The following is a 21,962-nucleotide window of genomic DNA, read 5'->3' on the forward strand; positions in this document are numbered from 1 at the left end:
AGTGATGTAAAAAGGGTGCATTCTACTTCTAACTGCTGTTTGCAATTGGATAAATAAAGTCATCAGTTGTTCATCTGTATGAAATCGTAACTGAGCATTTTCAATTAACTGTGTGGAATGAACCACGTATGAAGAATCAGAAATCACATTAATAGGTATATCAAAAGCAGTCAATACCTCAATTACAGCTACAAGCTCTGCTTTTTGACCTGAAGTATAGGACGTCTGGAAAACTTTATTTTTTGATCCAAAATAAGAAGTTTTACCATTACTAGACTCATCTGTAAAAACATTCTCAGCACCTTCAATTGTCTTAAATTTAATTATTTTAGGGAGAATCAAGTTAGTTAATTTCAAAAACTGAAACTGCTTCATTTTAGGAAAATGATTATCGAGAACACCCACAAAGTCAGCTAAATGGGCTTACCAAGTAAGACTATTTATAAATTTTATAAAAGCTTGCTGTATTTGTGCCTTCGTGAGTGGGACAATAATTTTTCCAGGATCATATCCACGTAATTTAACAATCTCAGTTCTCCCAATTCCTATCATAGTAGCAATTTGATCTAAATAAGGAGTTAGAGTCCATGAATTAGTATGTGGAAGAGAAAGTCACTCTGCTAAGCCCCGTTCTTGGACAATAACACCAGCAGGTGAATGCTGATTTGAAAAAATTAGCAAATCTAGAGTCTTCTCTGAATCTATGCTATTTATTTGAGCCTCATGGACTTTCTTTTCAATCAGTTGTAACTCGACCTCAGTCTCCTTTGTTAATTGCCGAAGGCTAGTAAGACTAGGATTTCCTCTAAGGATAGAAAACAGATTACTCATGGCATAGGTAGGAATGCCTAGAGCAGGTCATATCCAATTAATGTTCCCTAGTAATTTCTGAAAGTCATTTAATGTTTTTATTGATCCTTATGTATGGTTACTTTCTGTGGCACAATGGTAGTGTCATTTACTAAGGTCCCCAAATAGGATTAAGGAGTAGTAGTCTGAATTTTGTCAGAAGCTATAATTAAACCAGCATGAGAAATCGAATTTTGCAAGTGATCATAACATTGGAGTAATATTTCTCAAGTGGAAGCAGCACAAAGTATATCATCCATATAGTGAAAAATGTAACACTGAAAATTTTTTACGAGTAGGTTCAATTGCTTGCCCCACATACGTCTGGCAAATTGTGGGACTGTTTAACATGCCCTATGACAACACTTTCCAGTGATAACGCTTAGCAGGCTGCAGATTGTTTACTGCAGGAATTGTAAATGCAAAAAGTTCACAGTCTTGCTCAGCTAAGAGGATAGTAAAGAAACAGTCTTTTAAATCTATGACTATTAAAGGCCAATTTTTTGGAATTATAGCAGGAGAAGGCAATCCTGGCTCTAATGCTCCCATAGGTTGGATAACTGAATTGATGGCTCTTAAGTCAGTTAACATTCTCCGTTTACCTGATTTTTTCTTAATTACGAAAACTGGAGAATTCCAAGGGGAAAATGTTGGAGCTATGTGCCCATTTTCTAATTGTTTCAGTAACTAATTTCTCTAAAGCCTCCAGTTTCTCTTTCCTTAGTGGCCATTATTCTATCCAAATTGGCTTATCTGTTAACAATTTTCAAGGTATAGGTTCTGGAGGCTTAACAATGGCCGCCATCAAAAATTATTTTCTAATCTTTGCTGGGAACTTTGTCTTTCTGTTTAAAGCAGTTTTTTGAAAACTTGCAAATTTTTTTCTAGTCCTATACCAGGGACATACCCCATTTCATGCATCGTATGTTGATTATGAGGGCTATATAATTGTTCTGGAATTAGAACTTGTGCTCCCCATTGTTGTAATAAATCTCTTCCCCATAAATTTTTAGGTACAGAAGTTATAATTGGTTGAATAGTCCCAGGTTGTCCATCAGGCCCTTCACAATGCAAGATATAACTACTTTGATATACTTCAGTGGCTTTACCAACTCCAGCCACATTAAATTGAGCGGGTTGAATTGGCCACATGGATGGCCAGTGCTGTAGAGAAATGATTGAAATGTCTGCTCCTGTATCTACCAAACCTTTAAATTTCTTTCCCTGAATAGTTATTTCACAGGTAGCATGTTTATCAGTAATTTGATTTACCAATAAGCTGCTTTGCCTTGTTTATTTGTGCTTCCGAATCCTCCTGTTTGTTTAATTTCACTTTTTCTCATTCCCACATACGGCACAATCAGGAGCTGTGCTATGCACTCTCCTGGCTCTGCTTTCCAGGGAACAGAAGTAGATACAACAATTTGAATTTCCCCACTGGAATCTGAATCAATGACTCCTGTATGTATTTGTACCCCTTTTAAACCTAAACTAGACCTTCCTAAAAGCAATTCTATTGTCCCCGCTGGCAAGGGTTCGCAGACTCCTGTTGGGACCTTTTGCAGGGGTTCCCCAGGCAGAAGGCTCACAGCTTTTGTGCAGCATAAATCTACTGCAGCACTACCAGTTTTGGTGGGGGACAGACATTGTACGGGGGTGAGGGAATGGCCTGAGCTGGAAATGCCCGGTTTAGAATGGGACCCGGGATGGTCCCCTCATGGCATTTCCCGAAATCGGGTTCCCTTCTTTGTCAAACTTAGAGTGACACTGATCAGCCCAATGTTTTCCTTTTTTTACATTTTGGACATATTTCAGGCTCAACAGTTTTCTTTTTTCCCCTATGTGGTGGTCTGACTCGCTGATTTTTTCTGCATTCTTTTTTAGTATGACCATGCTTCCCACAGTTGAAACAAGCTCCAGGAAATGGAGCATTTCCTTTATCCACTCTCAGTCCTGCCATTGCCTGTGCTAGCAGAGTAGCTTTATGCAGATTACCTCTGATACCATCACAGGCCTTGATATAATCAACTAAATGCACTTTCCCTCTGATAGGTCACAGAGCAGCCTGGCAATCGGGATTAGCATCGTCGAAAGCTAATAACTGCAACACTATATCCTGAGCAGCCGAATCTGCAATCATCTTTTTAAGACACTTCTGTAACCTAGCTATAAAATCAATGTATGGTTCTTTGGATCCCTGTTTTTATAGCACTAAAGGAAGGGTATTGTTCTCCACTTGAAGTGATTTTTTCCCAAGCTCTAATGCACACTCCTCTAAGCTGTTCTATGGCATCATCCCCCATGACTGGTTGTGCATATAAACCAGCCCAGCCGCCAACCCCCAAAAGTTGGTCTGCAGTTATATTAATTTGAGGTTGGGCCTGGGCATTGCGAGCAGCCTGAATGGAAGCTTCATCTGCCCACCAAGTTTTAAACTGTAAGAACTGAGCAGGAGTTAGACAAGCTCGAGTAAGAGCGTCCCAGTCAGTAGGAATCTTTCGACTGGAAACAGCAACATTCTTTAACAGTCCCATTACAAAAGGAGAACCTGGTCCATACTGATTTATAGCTTGTTTAAATTCTTTGAGTAATTTAAAAGGAAAAGGCTCAAAAGTAGCTATAATATTTCCCTGATGATCTGGGAGGTGTATTCTAACAGGGAACTGCCAAGCCTCTAAATCACCCTCTCGTCTAGCTTGCTGAATTCCTGCCTGAATAGAACTAAAAGCGGTCGCTCAAGGCGCTGCTCAAACTGTCACTGGGGCAACTACTTTTCGCCCAGTGTCCTCTGGAAAAGAAAGATCTGGAGGGTCTTTTTCTTCAAAATAATGAGGAGGCGGTGCAGAAGGGTAGGAATGAACCTCTCCTTCCTTCGCCGCTTTAGCTTCAGCTGGTAAATAAACATGCTCTGTAACCTCTTCTGTTACTTCGCTATATTCTGGTTCCTCCTCATCATCAGTGTGAAAAAGTTCCAAGGTGGAACGAACCAGACCCCATACCTGTCCCATTGTTACCCTTACACTTCCGAGCCCCCCTTCTTATTCACCACGGGGATTGCTTTAAGAGTACTCGGGTGTCCTCCAGCTATTTTTCCTTTCCAACCATTGCTCTGGCAACCCTTCGACCTGGATTCGAGCCCCCATGATGGACACCACTTGCTAAGACCAGCTCGGTCAGGGAGGCCCTAACCCAGCGGCACTAGAGGAATTAAAGACACACACACAGAAATATAGAGGTGTGAAGTGGGAAACCAGAGGTCTCACAGGCTTCAGAGCTGAGAGCCCCGAACAGAGACTTACCCACATATTTATTAACAGCAAGCCAGTCATTAGCATTGTTTCTATAGATAGTCGATTAACTAAAAGTATCCCTTATGGGAAACAAAGGGATGGACCAAATTAAAGGAATAGGTTGGACTAGTTATCTGCAGCAGGAGCATGTCCTTAAGACACAGATCGCTCATGCTATTGTTTGTGGCTTAAGAATGCCAGGTGTTCCTTGCCTTCATTCCCGTAAACCCACAACCTTCCAGTTTGGGCGTTAAGGCCATTATGAACAAGTTACAGTGCTGCAGAGATTTTGTTTATGGCTAGTTTCGGGGGCAATTTATGGCCAGAATTTGGGGGAGGGGGCTGCTCCCAACACTGCAGGCTCTCTCAGAATGCAGAGGCTTCTGCTTTTTCACGAATTTCTCTTTGCAAGGCTCAAGAACATCCAATAGAGATTTCCCATCACAAAGAATGGGTAACCCTCTGCTGAAAAAAAAGGTAGAATCATTTCAACAACCCCTCTTCCTTCCTTAGTAACATAGAACGTCGATTGTCCTGAGTTCCAGAGCCTTAAAGAGCACCCAGCATAACTGTGGGAGAATAGTAAGCATTGGACTCAAAATGGTAAGGCAAGTGCTTGAAGTGACATTTTCTCTTTCCCTTTACTATCCCGAGATGATTAATCTTTTGAAGGTTGAAAGTTTTTTGTGTTTGTTTGTTTGTTGTTGTTGTTGTTGTTGTTGTTGACAGAGTCTAGCTCTGTCGCCAGGCTGGAGTGCAGTGGCGCAATCTCAGGTCACTGCAACCTCTGCCTCCCGGGTTGAAGCAATTCTCTTGTCTCAGCTCTCGAGTAGCTGGGATTACAGGTGCGTGCAACCAAGCCCAGCTAATTTTTGTATTTTTAGTAGAGATGGGGTTTCACCATGTTGGCCAGGCTGATCTTGAACTCCTGACCTCAGGTGATCCACCCACCCCAGCCTCCCAAAGTGCAGGGATTACAGGTGTCAGCCACCGCGCCCAGCCTGAAAGTTTTTTTTTAATGGTTCAGAGATGATGAGTGTAAATCCATGCCTTCTGGTGCCTGAAGGGCTTGTTTGAGCTGGAATGTCCTCAACTCGGGAAGTATCACTGTGTTCAGAGCTCACCTCCCCGTGCATCACACAAAGCATGCTCTTCCAGAGCTTCCTGAGCTGAGGTGCTTGTTAACAAGAGTATCTTGACTGAGGTCAAGACTAGTCACCTTTTTCAAATTCAGGTGATGGCACCAAATTCTTGGAGGGCTTTGGCAATTCGGCCTAGGTAATTTGTCCTTCTGGAAAATTGCTGAAATACACCAAAATACGTAAAAATCAATTTTTTAAATTTCATCACATAAAAGGAAGTCTACAATGAGATTTTAAAATTTAATTGTGTAGTAGATTTCCACGTGGGTAGTGGAGCCCACTTTTTCAAACTTTCCTGTGGTACAATTTTCATTAACATCTTCCTTGGGTACTCAAGAGATTCACTGCTGCTAGAAAGTAACAACTGTAAGACTCCATGTAATATAGCAGGGTTTTATTTGATGGTCCAGAAGAAAGGAAAAAAATTACAAACAAAATCTTCTTGAAATTCCAAAAGACTTGGCAGTCAGAAATGGAACACTCATCAGAACTGTTGAAGGATACTGAACAGTTGATTTAAACAGTCTTTGTGAATTTTTCAATTAAAAACGGAAGTGAGGAATTGGGTTCCCATTAATTAAGTCTATTTATTACGCCAGTCACTTCTTTTTCCATTCAAGGAAAAGCTGACCTTCTAGTAGGGAAGAGCATGAGCAGTGAGTGAGCAGTGCCCATGCGTTGTGAGGCGGCCTCCATGGTATAAGGTGAGGCCCTGCCCCGACCTGGGGAGCACAGAGACTGGAGAATTAGACAGTGTTCCCATCCCTGGATCTACAGCCTCAAGTGAGTGTGCAGCCTGAAAATGAGGGACAGGCAGCAACCTCCCAGCCAGTTTTTTTTTTTTTTTTTTTTTGAGACGGAGTCTCGCTCTGTCGCCCAGGCTGGAGTGCAGTGATGCGATCTCGGCTCACTGCAAGCTCCGCCTCCCGGGTTCACGCCATGCTCCTGCCTCAGCCTCCCGAGTAGCTGGGACTACAGGCGCCCGCCACCACACCCGGCTAATTTTTTGTATTTTTCGTAGAGACGAGGTTTCACTGTGTTAGCCGGAATGGTCTCGATCTCTTGACCTTGTGATCTGCCCACCTCGGCCTCCCAAAGTGCTGGGATGACAGGCGTGAGCCAGCGCGCCCGACCCCAGCCAGCTTTTAAAAGGGAAAAAAAAGCAACCCTCCTCCACTCCTCTCCAGCCCCCATGAAGACCAGCATCTTTTCAGAAGACCAGGAAAAAACTGCCTCGGGCACTCAGTATGGATGGGCAGGTGCCGGGCCTGGTGCTGTCACTGAGGGGCAGCCCAGCAGGGTTAAAGGGGAGGTGGCCCAGCTCCTCCAGGACCCGGGAGACCTGACACAGGCACAGCCAAGTGCACTGGATAAAGAGGCTACAAAAACATGGTAGCCCCTAATGAGATATTTTTGCGCTTGGGTGAACGAAGGGCTGCTTCAGGAGGCTAGTGACGAAAAACCTGCCTGGCCTTTGTGTGGAGAAACGGCAGGCACTTTCCATCATTTTCTGGGGGGCGGGTTCTAAAAAGAAGGCCTTTCGGAGTCTTCACGAGAGATGTGGATTTTAAGGGCGACCTTAGGTCATACAGAACTAATCAAGCGAAAACAATAAGAAAATGAGCCTGACAGTGAGCAAGTATCTGAGGACTTTATCAAAAAGAATTAGAAATGGACAAATTCACTGGGAGCTGCAAAGGATCAAATCTGCAAGGTGGCATTGTGTGGCTGGGATTAGATTATTTATTCATTGTTAATTTATTTATTTATGTATGTGCAAATGACCTTGCTGCTGCAGATGCTAAGGGGCCTCTGAAAAGGCCGGGATTTTTAGATCCAGGCCTAGAATATGGGTCCATTTAACTCATTCTTTCCTTAAGGCGATCAGCACTGACTTTTATCTAAGGAGATAGAGGAGGAAAAACCATATGTGTTCAGGGAACGATGCAGAACTCAAGCAGTCCTAAGGACCCAAGTATTTCAGCTTCATTCAAGATTCTGGGGAAGACTCCATGCAGTTGAATGTCCAACAAATTAGCAAATGAATGCTTATGTCAATATGTGAAAAATCCTGGTTAGTTTAAACAGATAAAAAAGCCTCTGGGGAAACCCCGGAAAATGCAGGCTCTTTTTCTTTCTCTTTTTAGTTAATTTAATTTAATTTTTAACAGAAGGTACAGCACTTCCGGAGTTCCATGGAAACCCACAAAAGTTACACAAAATAAAAAGGTCTAATGGATCCTTGATCTTGTACTGCTTGAAATCGTCTCAGTGCGACCACTGGAAGAAATAAGGAGATTGAATCAGCCATTCTCTGTATCGTGTTCACTATTGAATAGTGCCCTGCCCAAACTGAAAAGCAGAGAACCCATCTTCACCTCCTATACACGCCTAAGGAGTGAAAAACAAATAATTACTCTGTATGTATGACAACATAGTTTGTAGAGGGAACCTGAGGGTGAAATCAATCACGATCTTATTTTCTCTAGGTTTAGGCAAATAATGATGAACAAAAATGGTCATTCTGTGTTCCTGCTGACCCAGCACAGTGGGGACGCTGTGTAGGACATGACCTTTGGGGGAAGGGAACACAAGAACTCAGCGTGGGGGATTCAGAAAAGAAGTCGCACGTATTGAAGCCAGTAACGCCAAGCCAGTGAATTCTCCTTGACGAGAAAGACCCACTTACTCTGCAAAAGAGATATATGACAGCTGACAATCCCTGGAGGAGAATCTTTCTACTAAATTGGTAAGGGATGCTAAGCAAATGATGTGGACTCAGGAAACAACGCATTTCATGATATACGGTTGCCTCTCAAGGTGAATTCGAGACCCCTCTTGAATTACAAAGAGGTAAGCTTTCTCCAAAAGGGGAGAAAATGAAAGAATGAAAAAAGAAAAAAAACAAGGGAAACTCCTTCAAATAGAACAGCAAGATCTTCTCTCACATATTCAGTTGTTCTTGGTCCTTAAAATATTTAGCACCCAAGTGCTAAATAAATGATTAAGTTCTAAAGGTGAAAAGGGAAAACGTAGAGGACTTTTCTATACTGCTGAACATCATTCATTTATTCTCCACTATTTTGAAAGTGGGTATTTTGGCACTAAATACCAAACTACCTAAAGAATAAAACCTTCAAAATAATTTATCTCCTCATAAATCAGCTTGGACTTACCTAAGAGTAAAGGGATAGTCAGTCTAAAATCAATAACAGTTATAAGCCAAACCTTCATAAAATTATGAATTCCTTAGGTGTGTTTTCAACTTTTAAATCCCATAATTAATTTTCCTGTGTTAAAGTTTTATTTTGTTCGTGGCACGTTGCAATGTAGTGATATATGCCTGCTTTGAATAGGAATTTTTAAATCACTTATTCCTAGTTAGGTTTTTATTTGTAATATGGATAGTGCTGCTTGAAGTAGTAACACTCCACGTTTAAGTTTCCCCCCATAATGGATAAATAAGCCTTCTTTCCCATGATTCCAAATAATGAGCATTTTATTTTAATACTGTGACAGAGTGAAAAAAAGGAGTAAACGTAAAGATCTACTCCAATGTATTTTATAAAAACATCTACTGGGAAATACCGTGGTTTATTATTCCTGGCGACACAACTTGGCATTTTTTTTCCCTTTCTGTTGTGCTTCATTTTATTGCGCTTCACAGATACTGAGTTTTTACTTTTTTTCTTTTCTAGTGTTTCTTTGTTATTTCTTCAGCTTTTATTTTAAGTTCCTACTCACTTGCAAATTTTTTTACAGAGTACGAATGAATGCCTGAAAGTCAAAGTATATGTACGCCGGAACAACTTGTCATTTAAAAACAAAAACAAAACTTTGACATTCAGGCCTTCATTTGTACTCTGTAAAAAATCTGCAAATGAGTATTTTCTGAAGGGAAGGAAAGAAACACCTTTATCATTTTGTTATTCTCTTGTTATCTGTGAAGTTTGATTTATTGGAAACTACCAAGAAAGAAATTAGCAGAAATCATCACAGCAAGACTCTTTAAGGAATGGATTGTATTTAGAAAGGAATTAGCTGGAAAAAAATGCAAAATTTTTAAGTGCCAATTTTCCGTTTAATTTTCACCAGCAATCCCCATTTCACGAATGCTGTTTCTGAGCTTGAAATGTCAAAATAATCAAAAATAAACATAGCTCCCGTACTGAATTTTATCATTAAAATACTTTGTTTTCCATTGAGTGTTGGGACATCTTTTTGTTGATAACTGCTCATGCAGAACATGAGCAGATGTTCTGGTTTTGTGAGGGCATCATAGATAGGATGCTGCTCCTTAGTGGTGGGAGATTCAGAGCTGGCAAAGAAATTCAAAAATTATCTTTTATAAGCCCGAACATCATACAAAGCAACTAAAGCAAAATGCATCCATATCTTACCATGCTCATCCTTTCCAAGTCATGCACAGGTGTTCATTCTCTCTTTTTATTATGATAGCAGTAAGCAACAGCAACATGTATTGATGCCTTAGAATATTCCAGGCATTGTGCAAAGCAATTATCATAGAATACTTCCTTTCAGACTCAGAATAACCTGTGAGATAGCTATGATTATTTCCATTTTCCACAAGAGGAAACTAGTCATCAACAAGGCTAAGTAACCCTTCCCAGGTCAGATAATAGTGAATGGCAGAGCTGGGATTTGAACTTGTGCCAGTCTAATTGCAGAGCCCAAGCTCTTAGATCTATGTGCCTGCCTCTTTTAAGCACGGTTCACTTCTGCTTCTTGCTTTTAAATGCTTAAAAATGATTCGATTCTATATTGCATAATTTCTTCTAATGAATTCGACCTCAGCACTAACAGGCCATACAAGTGTACTTTCTGTAGGGTGGCTTGATTTGTCCCTGGAGATGTTGACAGGATTCTGTGAGGGTTTGGGTGGCTACTTCCCCCTTTCCTCTAGAAGCTCTGGCCCTTTCCTAATGGCAAGTCTGCTCACCAGTCCCCAGCTTCCTCTCTCATGGCTCCCATCATGCCCAGACCCACCATTTTCTTTTCTCTGCCTTTTTCTGCTTTATTAGATCTTCTCTCACCTAGTACTTAATACTGACTGCTAATAATAATAACAAACATTTCTATATGTGCTCAGCACTGTTCTAAAGGATTTATATGTACTAAGTAGCTATAACCTCATAACAACCCTACTGCGGAGGTACAGTCATTGATCCTCATTTACACATATGGAACGGAGACACAGATTGAGTCACTTAACAAAGGTCACACAATTAGGAAATGGTACAGGTCATGATCTTAACCAATGTATTGTGTCGTGTGATGGCACCCTGAGTGATGTGCTTGTGTGCTTATTGTCTGCCTCCTATTTTTAGTGTGTAACAGGAGAGGAATTTCCATGTTGCTCACCAGTGGACCTACAGTCTTTAGAAGAATGCCTAGCATACAGTAGGTCCCAATAAATACATGTTGACTGACAGCTTCTCTCCCATCTTGGCTTATCAAGGGCATTTCCCTGATCCTTATTGAAACTGCGGTAACTCAATCCCATCTTTACATTCACAGGATGAACCGGTCATTCATAGAGTAGTGTAATCTTCAGGTCTTTTGCTCTCTTCAGGTTTGAAGTTTGGGGTGGTGAGGGGACTCAAACGTCTCTGAGATGAAAGAAACCTTACAGACGTGCTTCTCTGCCCTGCTCAGTACCTTACAAAGGTCATCCCTCCCTGCAAACTGCATCCCCTGAGCTCCTGTGCCTCTGCGTTCGAGCTCGATTTGCCAGTGAGAGACAGCAGGAAATGGAGGCTGGGAAGTTCTAGCCCAGCTGCTTCTTTGCCTTGGCACCACAATTCTGCCAGAGGCTGCTCCCTCTGGAACTACCAGTTCCTGCTGGGGGGGGGGTCCCCCTTCCAGCTGTTGCTGACCACTCTCCTACAGCTCCCTTGTTCTCCTCGAACAGCACTGCTCCGCTTTGCTCCCTCAGGCCTGATGGTGGGGCCTTCCCACTGTTGCTTGTTCTTGGGTACTTCAGTAACCTTTGTAGGCTTCCTCAATCCTGCTCACATCTCTGTAAATAGCTCTTTCATTTGATACGCTTCAAAAATCCTTGCTGAAAATTCCTTCTTCCTGTTGGGTTGCTAATACAGAGACCATTTGGTCCAAATTCCCATCAAATGCAGCAATCTGCTCTGCAACATCCCCAGCCTCTATTTACCCACTTCCAGCATTCCAAGGCATCTATTCCATTCATAGACTGTCCTATTATTAAAATGTTATTCCTTTTTTGGAGGCAAAAAAGTTCTGCTTCCCATGAAATGCTATTTCTGTCATCTGAAGCACACAGAATAAGCCTCCTCTTTCCTCTACCTGACAGCCCTGTAAATATTGCAACACAGCTGTCATGACCTCCCCCAAATCTTCTCCTCTCCAGGCTCAATGCATTCCACTTATTTTCCACTTTACATTTCTCCATGCTCGCATTTAAGCACCTGAAAATGAGGGAGTAAAGAAATGGGAGAATAAATTAATAATAGTGGATAGGTGTGAGTGGTAGGATCAAGAAACCAGGAAGGAAGCAGAATCTCCCGATTTCTGGACTTATCCCTGAGGCTGACTTGTCAGCTTCCCACTATACCTCTTTTATTGTTATTACTGCTTAAACTCATATCACTTCATCCATTCTCTTTTTTGAATTTTTGTGTGAAAATAGAATAACATAAAAGTTACCATTTTAACCATTTTTACATGTACAGTTCAATGGTGTTAAATACATTCAAAATATTGTGCAACCATCACCATTATCCATTTCCAGACCTTTTACATCATCCCAAGCGAAACTCTGTGCTCATTAAACAACAAATTTCCATCCGCTCCTCCCTCAGTCCCTGGTAATCTCTACTCTAGGTTCTGTTTCTAGGAGTTACCTATTCACATAAATAGAATCATGCAATATTTGTCCCTTTGTGTCTGGTTTATTTCATCTAGCATAATGAGTTCAGGGTTCATCCATGTTGCAGTATGTATCAGAATTCTTTCATTTTTGAGGCTGAATAATATTCCGCTATAGGTATATACCACGTTTTGTTGATCTACTCATCTGTTGATACACACTTGGGTTGTTTTCATTTTTTTAACTATTGTGAATAATACTGCAAGAACAAATATCTGCTCAAGTCCTTGCTTTCAGTTCTTTTTGATATGTACCCAGAAGTGAAATTGCCAGATCATATGGTAATTCTACGTTTAACTTTTTTGAGAAACTGCCAATCTGTTTTCCACAGTGTCAGTACCATTTCTTATTCCTACCAGCAATGTGTGAGGGTTTCAGTCTTCCCATATCCTCAGCCAATACTTGTTTTTTGGTTTAGTTTTGCTTTCAATTGAGATAAGGTCTCACTCTCACCCAGGCTGGAGTGCACTGGTGCCATCCTGGCTCACTGCAGCCTCTACCTCCTGGGCTTAAGCGATTCTCCCACCTCAGCCTCCCAAATAGCTGGGATCACAGGTGCATGCATCCATGCCCAGCTAATTTTTTTAGTTTTGGTGGGTACAGGGTTTCCCCATGTTTCCTAGGCTGGTCTCAAACTCCTGAGCTCAAGCGATCTGCCTACCTTGGCCTCCCAAAGTGCTGGAATTACAGGCGTGACCCACCAGGCCTGGCCCAACACTTGCTTTTTTTAAAAAAAATAGCCATCCTAACAGGTGTGACCAGTCTCTTTAAAATTTTTTTAAAAAAGGTTTATTGGGGTAACTGACGTACAATGAAACAGCAATATTTAACGTGTATAATTTGATACATTTTGACATATGTATATACCCATGAAACCATCATCACAGTCAAGATTATTGCTACCATTTCTATTACCCCAGAAGTTTCCTCAAGCCCCTTCGCAATCTCTCCTTCCTCCTCCTCACCACTCGCTTTCCCAGGCAACTTCAACCAATTATTAACCCCCTATGTACTTCAGTTCCCCTTACCTCACCTGCTCATTTCCTTCCATCTGTGAAGCTTGATCGCTTGGATCCAAGATGAGGGCAAAATGTATTAGCAGATACATTCAGTAACTTTTACACATACCAAGTTCCCTGCTCCCAGCAAGCCAGCCATAAGTACCAAGAACTTATGAAACTTAAGAGGAAGTTGAAAATTAAACTTGCAGTCACTGCTTATACCTCCCTTTTTTCCAGACACATACAAAGAAATCAGATTTAAATCACAGTTACCTTTGAGGTAAGAATTATTATTACGATTTCGTAGACAAAGGAACTGAAGCTTGAAGAGGTTAGACAACTTGTTCAGAATCCTACAACTCAACACCAAAAGCACAAACCATAAAAGAAAACATTGATAAGCTGGACTAGATCAAAATTTAAAACTTTTGTGCTTAAAAGACACCAATGGGCTGGGTGCAGTGGCTCATGACTGTAATCCCCAACACTTTGGGAGGCCAAGACAGGTGGATCCCTTAAGCCCAGCAGTTCAAGACCAGCCTGGGCAACATGGTGAGATCCCCATCTCTACCCAAAATACAAAAATAGCTGGGTGTGGTGGTGCACACTTGTAGTCCCAGCTACTCCGGGGGCTGAGGTGGGAGAATTACCTGAGCCCAGAAGGTCAAGCCATAGTGAGCTGTGATTGTGCCATTGCACTCCAGCCTGGGTGAGACAGTGAGACCCTGTCTCAAAAAAAAAAAAAAAAAAAGACACGATTGAGAACATAAAAAGACAAGTCACAGGCTGGGACAAGATGTGTGCAAATCATATATGTGATAAAAGACTCACCAAGACCTACATGTGCTAGGCCTCTCACGTGTTAGTTATTGAACATAGTATAGTAGCTATCTTAATGCTATGTGCAGATAAATGTTTCATGATTTTTTTGTGTGAGAAAAATGTGAATTTTTTTTTTTTTTTTTTTAGGCAGGACCTTGCTCTGTCACCCAGGCTGTAGTGCAGTGGTGTGATCTCAGCTTACTGCAGCCTCAACCTCCTGGGCTCAAGTGATCCTACCACAGCTTCCTGAGTAGCTGGGACTACAGGCGTGTGCCACCACACCTGGTTAATTTATTTTATTTTATTTTTGTAGAGATAGGGTCTCACTATGTTGCCCAGGCTGGTCTTCAACTCTTGGCCTCAAGTGATTCTCCTGCCTCAGCCTCCCAGAGGGCTGGGATTATAGGCATGAGCCACCACGTCCGGCCTAAATGTGATAAGTTTTAGACCTATGATAATGGTTTGCTGGTGGTAGTACAGGGAAGATAATGCATATGCCAGTATCTTCAGTGAGGAATTGCTGCAAAGCACAGGTGGGTTCACTGGTGGAATAGAGTGTGGATTGGTAGTTTGGGCTCTAGTGCAGATGTATTGCCAATTTTAGGCTTAGAGGTCTAACAAACGTACTTAGATTCACACAAACATTAATTCCTGCCCTCATATCATATGGCCAGCTCTCAAGATGATGCCGAAGAAAGACAAGAAGCATATGTGGTCAACATGGAAGTTTAATTTGGACCTTACTCATTCAATAGAAGATGGAACTTTTGATTCTGGAAATTTTGAACAGTTTCTAAAAGGTTAAAAATCAATGGAAAAACTGAAAATCTCACAGACGTTGTTAACAGTGAATGCTTCAAAAATAAAATCACAGTTGTTTCTGAGAAACAATTTTCTAAAAGGTCCTTAAAATGCCTCACCAAGAAATACCTTAGGGAGAACAGTCTTCGTGATTGGCCTTGAGTGGCTGCATCCTGCAAGGAGCCTCACTGACCTCACTGCCTCCCCATCAGTCACAGTGAAGATGGGTGAGCCTGAGGAGCAGGTAAACTTCCTTCCAGGGCTTTGCTTATCAATACAACAAATCGAGCATACACGAGAAAGAAACATCTAGACATTGACTTTCAGTTTATTGGTGAATAAAAACATTGTACTCTTTAAAACATTAATTCCTGAAATTAATCTTCCTTAGAAGCCTCATCTTTCTTGAGTCTCAAATTTCTTCCCTGTTCCAGAAAGAAAGTGGACAATATGACCTCTGCAGTTCCCTTTAGTGCTGGCTTGCTGAGGATATGAATTCTCTTCTGGAAGTGACCAAAACATAAAAATATAAATTAAAATAGTGCATATACACTAAGTAAACACATTGTCTTCAGATTTGATGAAATGGAAATGTTCTGGGAAAACACCAACATGCTTCAGGATGTATGTAGTAAGCAAACGATTTGACTACTGAGACACATGACCTTTCCCTTAAGATTTCAAGTCGCTAGTTATTTTAGACCTTGAAAGTTGAAAGTACTACGTTAAAACTAAAAATACATGTTACTGTGGAAATCAAAGGCGGACTTGGCATGTACGTCGTTGTCCAATCTTAATACTTTCAATAGACCTTCTTAGATACAGATACCTCAGCTATCTGCCCTGGCTGAGAGAGCCACACACCAAGCATATCCTACTGGGTGGCTAAACGCAATCTGTGGGAAATAAAGTGGTCACAAAGTCCTTCTGCTTGTGGCTTGTCTAAATGTCCTCCCTACAGTTTAATGCACAGTATGTTGTCATCCTGGCTAGTAAGCCTAACCCGGCCAGATGGAAACAACCCAGTGTAGTTTAGAAATTAGAAAGTGCGACTGCAAGCCCCTGGGCTGATAGGCCAAAGGAGTGGTTTACTTTGAAATTCTGAGAGCCCAGAGTCCTCTCACAAGGTACATTGCAAGTTCCTAGACTCCTAAACCTCTCTGAAATCCATTTGGTTCATCAAGAACTAACTGGGCAGTCATGACAAAGGTTACATAGTAAGAAGTGGAAAAGGCATACTGTGACTCACACCAAATAGGCTGTGACTTTCCTAGTAAGTAACATTGCTCCTTGCACACTAAATTATCCCATATTAATTTCTATGTCAATTTTTTTATTGCTGAAGTCATACAGGCAAATTCTGAAATGGGCGAATCTCTAGGAACAGAGACTAGATCACTGGTTGCCTGTGGCTGGGGTAGGGGATTGACTATAAAGGCTGGGGGAGGCGTTCTGGTTCTTGAGCTTGACAGTGATATACATTTATCAAATCCACATTCACCTAAGAGGTGAATTTTATTGTATGTAAATTATACCTCCATACACCTGAGTTCAATTTTTCTTAAATCATACGTCAAAAAACACAAACCAGATAATCATATTTGATCCAATTCTCTGGGTATTTTAAATACCCCACACGCATACAAAAACCCCGGCTAGAATCAGTATCTCAGCTGCTGACATAAGTATTAGACCAGAAGGACACCAGACGAATGACACTAACATTTGTAACCAGTGCTGCCATGAAGTCTCACTTAGATAAAACAATATTTTACCATCCACTACATGGAATATGTTCAGCAGTGGGTAACATAAGAAATTAGGCCAGAACACTAGATCATAGTTATTTGGGACTCTAATGTGGAGTTAGCCTAGTCTCTAAAACTCTTAACATTTATTACCCTAAAATTCTGTCATGAGTTTCAGGATGCATTAATAAAATGCTTGTTTATTTCTTTAGGCACTTTGATGAATGCCTCAATAGCATTTTCTTAATTTTATTATGATCAATCACTAATAATTTTTTCTATGTATAATATTTCAAAACTTTTCAGTCTGCCTCAGTAGATTTTCCCCTAGGCTTTTCCATGCCAGCACTGCTAAACTTACAAATCTGAACTTACTGACCGGCTAAATGTATTAACAGGTCTCAGTGTTCATGTGATATAACATGCTCTAAAAGAATTAGCATAAGATTGTAGCATTTCATTCCTTACACTGAAAAGACAAATTTTATTGCAAAATCAAATATCTAAAATTATTTTCCTAGATAATATCTAAAATTCTTTTCCTACACTAAGAAATACATTTTACACCTTAACCCAGTATAGACACACACTCACACACACACACACAGAGAAAAAAGTTTTCATGAAAAAAATACCCTTACTATATGAGGTGCACTCTGACATTCTGTTCTATTTTGTTTTTTCTTAAATGCTGGTAATGACACATTAAATTGATTTTATGACCTACTAATGGATTCCATCCCACTATTCAAAAAGCACTGTTTTAGGCCTTTGCATGTGTTAGTGTCTCTGCTTGGAATATCGTTTACTTTTTCTTCTCCTGGCCAACTCTTACCTGTCTGTCAAGATCCAGTTTAGGGTGTCTATCCATCTCCTGCTCCCTGGATTAGTACCCCTCCGTGTTCCCAAAGCACCTCTTACATACCTGACACTCTATGTCAATCTCTTCACCAGTTTGTTGCCTCCTCTTGACTGTGAGACTCTAGAGGACAGTGATGGAGTTGCTCATCCATGTGCCCCCCTCTGCCTAGGAGAGAGTGCCCAACATAGAGCAGACCTTCAAAGAATATCAGCTTAATGAGTAATTCATCTATTCCAGTTTTCATCTGGGTAGATTGAGATGTCCAAGATTACAAAGTTTGGCTATCTCCTGAGGGAACTCTTACACATTTCAGTAGCAGAGCCACCCAGAGGTGTTTAACTTAAGTGCTTCTCTCCCCATTATGGTTTACAGCAGCAACTTTCAAATTTTTTAATCTAAGAATTCTTTTACACTCTTAAAATTAATCAGGACCCCAATCAGCATTGATTTATGTAGAAGATAATTATTTATATATAATTATTTACTGAGAAATCCAGAGCACATACATTCATTCTAACTATCAATGTTTACCAATATAAAAACTGAGAAATATTTAAAACATAAGCAGTACACAGCATACTTTTCAGTAGCCATCAGAGCAATGGTGTTATCACGCGTCACTTCTGCACACTCCACTCCATGCACATCAGAACGAGAGTGTGAATAACATCTTAGTAGTATTACAAATAGTTTTGACCCCACAGGCCCCTGAAAGGTCTCAAGGACTCCAAAAAGTCCTCAGATCGTACTTTGAGAACTACTGATTCAGAGCATTTAAGTTATAGACACTGCTGCTCAACGGGGCTCGATAAAAAACCCTCTGCTTTTATCACCTGGGTCTGGAACTGAGAGAGAAGTATTATGTGGGTCAGCTTTATTATTGACAGAACTCTTGGATAATATGGCATGATTGCATGGTAACAATGATCTTCTGAATATTGTGCCCCAAATTTATCACCTAGTCACAGTGCTAAAAACTGCAGCTCTCCCCCCAGAGGCAGGCTCCTGTAGAACGTTTGAGCCAGAAAGGCAGTCCAGAACGCAAGCGCCCTGTGGGCAGTGGCTCCCAGTGCAGGGAAAGGGGCTGGGCTATGCTCTCCCACAGTGCAAATCAGAAATGTCACTCTTCTACTCCTGGGAGGAACAAATAAGGAGATAGAAGAGAGAAGCCAAGAATGTTATGCTAGTGGGTCTCCCCCAACAAGGAAAAGAACATCAGGAATGGATAACACGAGCTAGGCACGATGGCTCACGCCTGTAATCCCAGCACTTTGGGAGGCCGAGGTAGGGGGATCACTTGAGGTCAGGAGTTTGAGACCAGCCTGGCCAACATGGTGAAACCCCATCTCTACTAAAAATACAAAAATTAGCTGGGCATGGTGGTGGGCGCCTTTATTCCCAGCTACTCAAGAGGTTGCAGCAGGAGAATCGCTTGAGCCCGGGAGGCAGAGGTTGCAGTGAGCCAAGATCATACCACTGCACTCCAGCCTGGGTGACAGAGTGAGACTCCACTTCAAAAAAAAAAAAAAAAAAAAAGAATGGCTAATCAGTATTATCCCATATGGCACTGAGCAGCAAGTTTGTTGTGTTACCTAAAATTACATATTTCAGCAGAGTACCAATTTTATGAAATTTTCCTATCACTAAAAAAACCTGTATAATTTGTGAACCTCTTTGTAAGAGTGAATACATGATACATTGAGGTATTATTTACACTCACAGAAATTGGTATCACATTTTAATATGGTAACATTCCCATATGTTAATGCCTGCTTGGACCACTGTTCACCTTTCTTCTCCTGGTTCATTCTTGCCTTCACCTGCAAGTGCTATGCTAACATGTTAAATAATTTTCTAAAAAATCTCAGATACTTGTCATCTATATTAGGAATAATGTGTCTTCTTAAAGTAACTCCAGGTTGAAGAACTTCTACTTATAGGCATCTATTCAACAAAGACGAATCCTGGAATGGGGATGGAAATGATGGCTCATGTCTTAGCAAACTACCAGTACGTCTACTAGAACCGGGTACTTCTTTCACCAATATGAGCACAGTCAGAACGAGGCTGTTTTTCCTAGTGAAGAGCACAAGAGCACATTCTCCCAAGTTTTCTGTTCCTCAAATACTACATACAAGATTAAGCAGCATTACATGTAAACAATATCCCTTGAGCATATACACTCATGGCATAAAGAGACACTAAATTAAAGTGTCTGATGAGTATTGTCAAGTCTTTCTTGCCAAATAGAATGATTTTGTTGAATAGATACTCTTGGCCTAGAGATGTGTTAAACTATTCCTGAGTTTTCCCAGCTGTCTCACACTGTCAGTGTTTCAGGTAGCAAGACTTATGTAATTTCCGTCCCAATAAATATATCTTAAAAGGAAGTGATGTCAGTGACATTAAATTACAGCACAGCTTGGGTGTCAATGCCACAGGAAAGAGGAGAGATGGGAAAGTAAAGCGTTATCACTGAGCAAGGTTTTAAAAAGTAAAGTTTCCCATGTACTTTAGACAAACATAAATCTTTGGACAACCAGAAAGAACTTAAGACATTCTGATCCAAAGGCCATAGTCCAAATCTTTTTATAGATTCCTCAGGAAAATAACTTAGGATAGATAAAAGTTGTCAGTGTTTTTTGTAAACAATAAAGTTACAGTGATTTTTAAATGAAGCAACGAGATGAAAATAAAAGACTAAAACTCTTTAGAATAATGATTTATGAGTAAACCAAGGCAAAGCTTCATCTCAATTTGGAATAAAAGTGATTATGAAGCTAAAATTCAAGAAACTGAACTCTGGGTTTCATCTTACTTTTTAACATTTTCCTCTGCCAAATAAATAAAGGTCATTTCTTCCCTCTTCCCTTTCCTTTCCCCTTTTGAGGGGTGATCTTTATGAAATGAAATGTCCTCTAAAGCTTACATCCATTCTTTCCCATCCTTTAACACAAAGAGTTTTACCAAATGTGGTTCACTCCGTTACTCTCTTCTGCCCAATCCCAATACCTGGGTGTGTTTGCTTAGATTTCAAGCTACTGCTAAATTTTTCAGTTTCTGCAGTGCTCCCACCCACTGGAAGTAGAAGTTTCTTAGCAGCAAAAATATTAATTAAATGAAGCAAAACCCCACTGTTTACTAACTGCATATATGATTTCCTATCCAAGTACAAATTTCAGAGTTAAGTGTCTTCACCACATAAACTGAGAAATCCTAGACAGTGGGAAGACACAAGCATGCCTCATGTTGCCAAAGAAAATAAGAAAGACCTGACAAACTACTGGCTAAGCATTAGACAGACACATAGATAGAATCAATGTGCTTTTTCTCATGCAAAGAAAAAAATTAGATGCAAACTTTACATTTAAAACTGCATTGTTCCCCTTTAATCTGGCCACCATCCGAGTGGTGATCTGGATGTTAGAGAAGAGATGAATGGGAGACATTGGCAGGGATTGAAGCTTGGGGATGAATGTGGAAATGTAGAATGGATGTTTCTTTTTTTTGGCTTTGAGTTGACTGTTGTTTCTGTCTGTTTTTTAGAACTGATCCGAGAGGACAGGGAAGTCAGTGTGGGCGGCTCTAAGGAGCCTCCCTCTCTACAGCTGCGGCTCAGAGGATTACGGCGCTTCATCCACAAGGCAACATTGCACAAGTAGCTTTTGAACAAAAGTCATGGATACTATTAATGATATGGTAATCCTTAATCGAGCTACCTCCCAGTAGTGATTATACTGACATGGGAAGAATATCTAAGTCGTGGAGGCAGCCCACAACAACACTGTGTCATTGTTCACCCCGGGCTCGACCAGGACTAACTTTTACCAGCATCTCTAACGTCACCTTTCCCCTGATGCCTCCCCACAACCCCTGGCCCCAGCTCCCATTCCCACCCCATCATAGCAAAAAAGTAGCAAAGAAAACCCTGATCCTAAATCTTTTTCTGGATTTTTTTTTGCAAGTTCCCACACACATTTAGTGTCGTCTCAAAATTCACACTGTCAACTGTCTCTAGGAATCATTTCCATCTGAGAACAGACCACACAAAGGTTAGTTTGGTGGGTCTCAGTGAAGATGTTTTAATTGTCTGACAATAGATTCTTCCATCATTTGACTTGCAAATACTGTCCTCTTGCTCTCAGATAACATGTTCAGAATAAGACCATTTGTCAATAAATTTCCCAAAACTCCTTAATTATGATACTGAGATACAAGTGGTTTGCCATTTGACAAGACTCAATTACAATCCAGCAGGGAAAATCTTATGGCTCACTATACTGTGGGACTCCCCGAAAGGCCAAACTTAATTTACTCATAGATGAGTCCCCTTAACATAAGGAAAGTGAACTTCATAAAGACAGAATATATCTATGATTTTTATGTAATTATATGTGTGGGATAAACATGTTCAAATGACTTGTGGTAAATGTACTAATGAAGCTAAAGAAACTATACCCTAACTACCACCCTGACCTAATTATTCTTTTTCCATAGCTCATTAATATTTTTAAATGATGCCATT

The 21,962-nt window shown here is 40.7% G+C and overlaps 1 long non-coding RNA gene across 1 annotated transcript; it reads left to right on the forward strand.

Annotated features, from left to right (window-relative positions):
• Nucleotides 1-4,669: 4,669 nt before the first annotated feature.
• Nucleotides 4,670-21,376, forward strand: LOC109026526 (uncharacterized). Its single transcript, XR_002005528.2, has 3 exons — nucleotides 4,670-4,742; nucleotides 19,347-19,447; nucleotides 20,984-21,376. It is a non-coding gene; the product is annotated as an uncharacterized lncRNA (long non-coding RNA).
• The last annotated feature ends 586 nt before the right edge of the window (nucleotides 21,377-21,962 follow it).

This window comes from Gorilla gorilla, chromosome 3, assembly GCF_029281585.2.
Source record: "Gorilla gorilla gorilla isolate KB3781 chromosome 3, NHGRI_mGorGor1-v2.1_pri, whole genome shotgun sequence".
NCBI classification, from domain to species: Eukaryota; Metazoa; Chordata; class Mammalia; order Primates; family Hominidae; genus Gorilla; species Gorilla gorilla.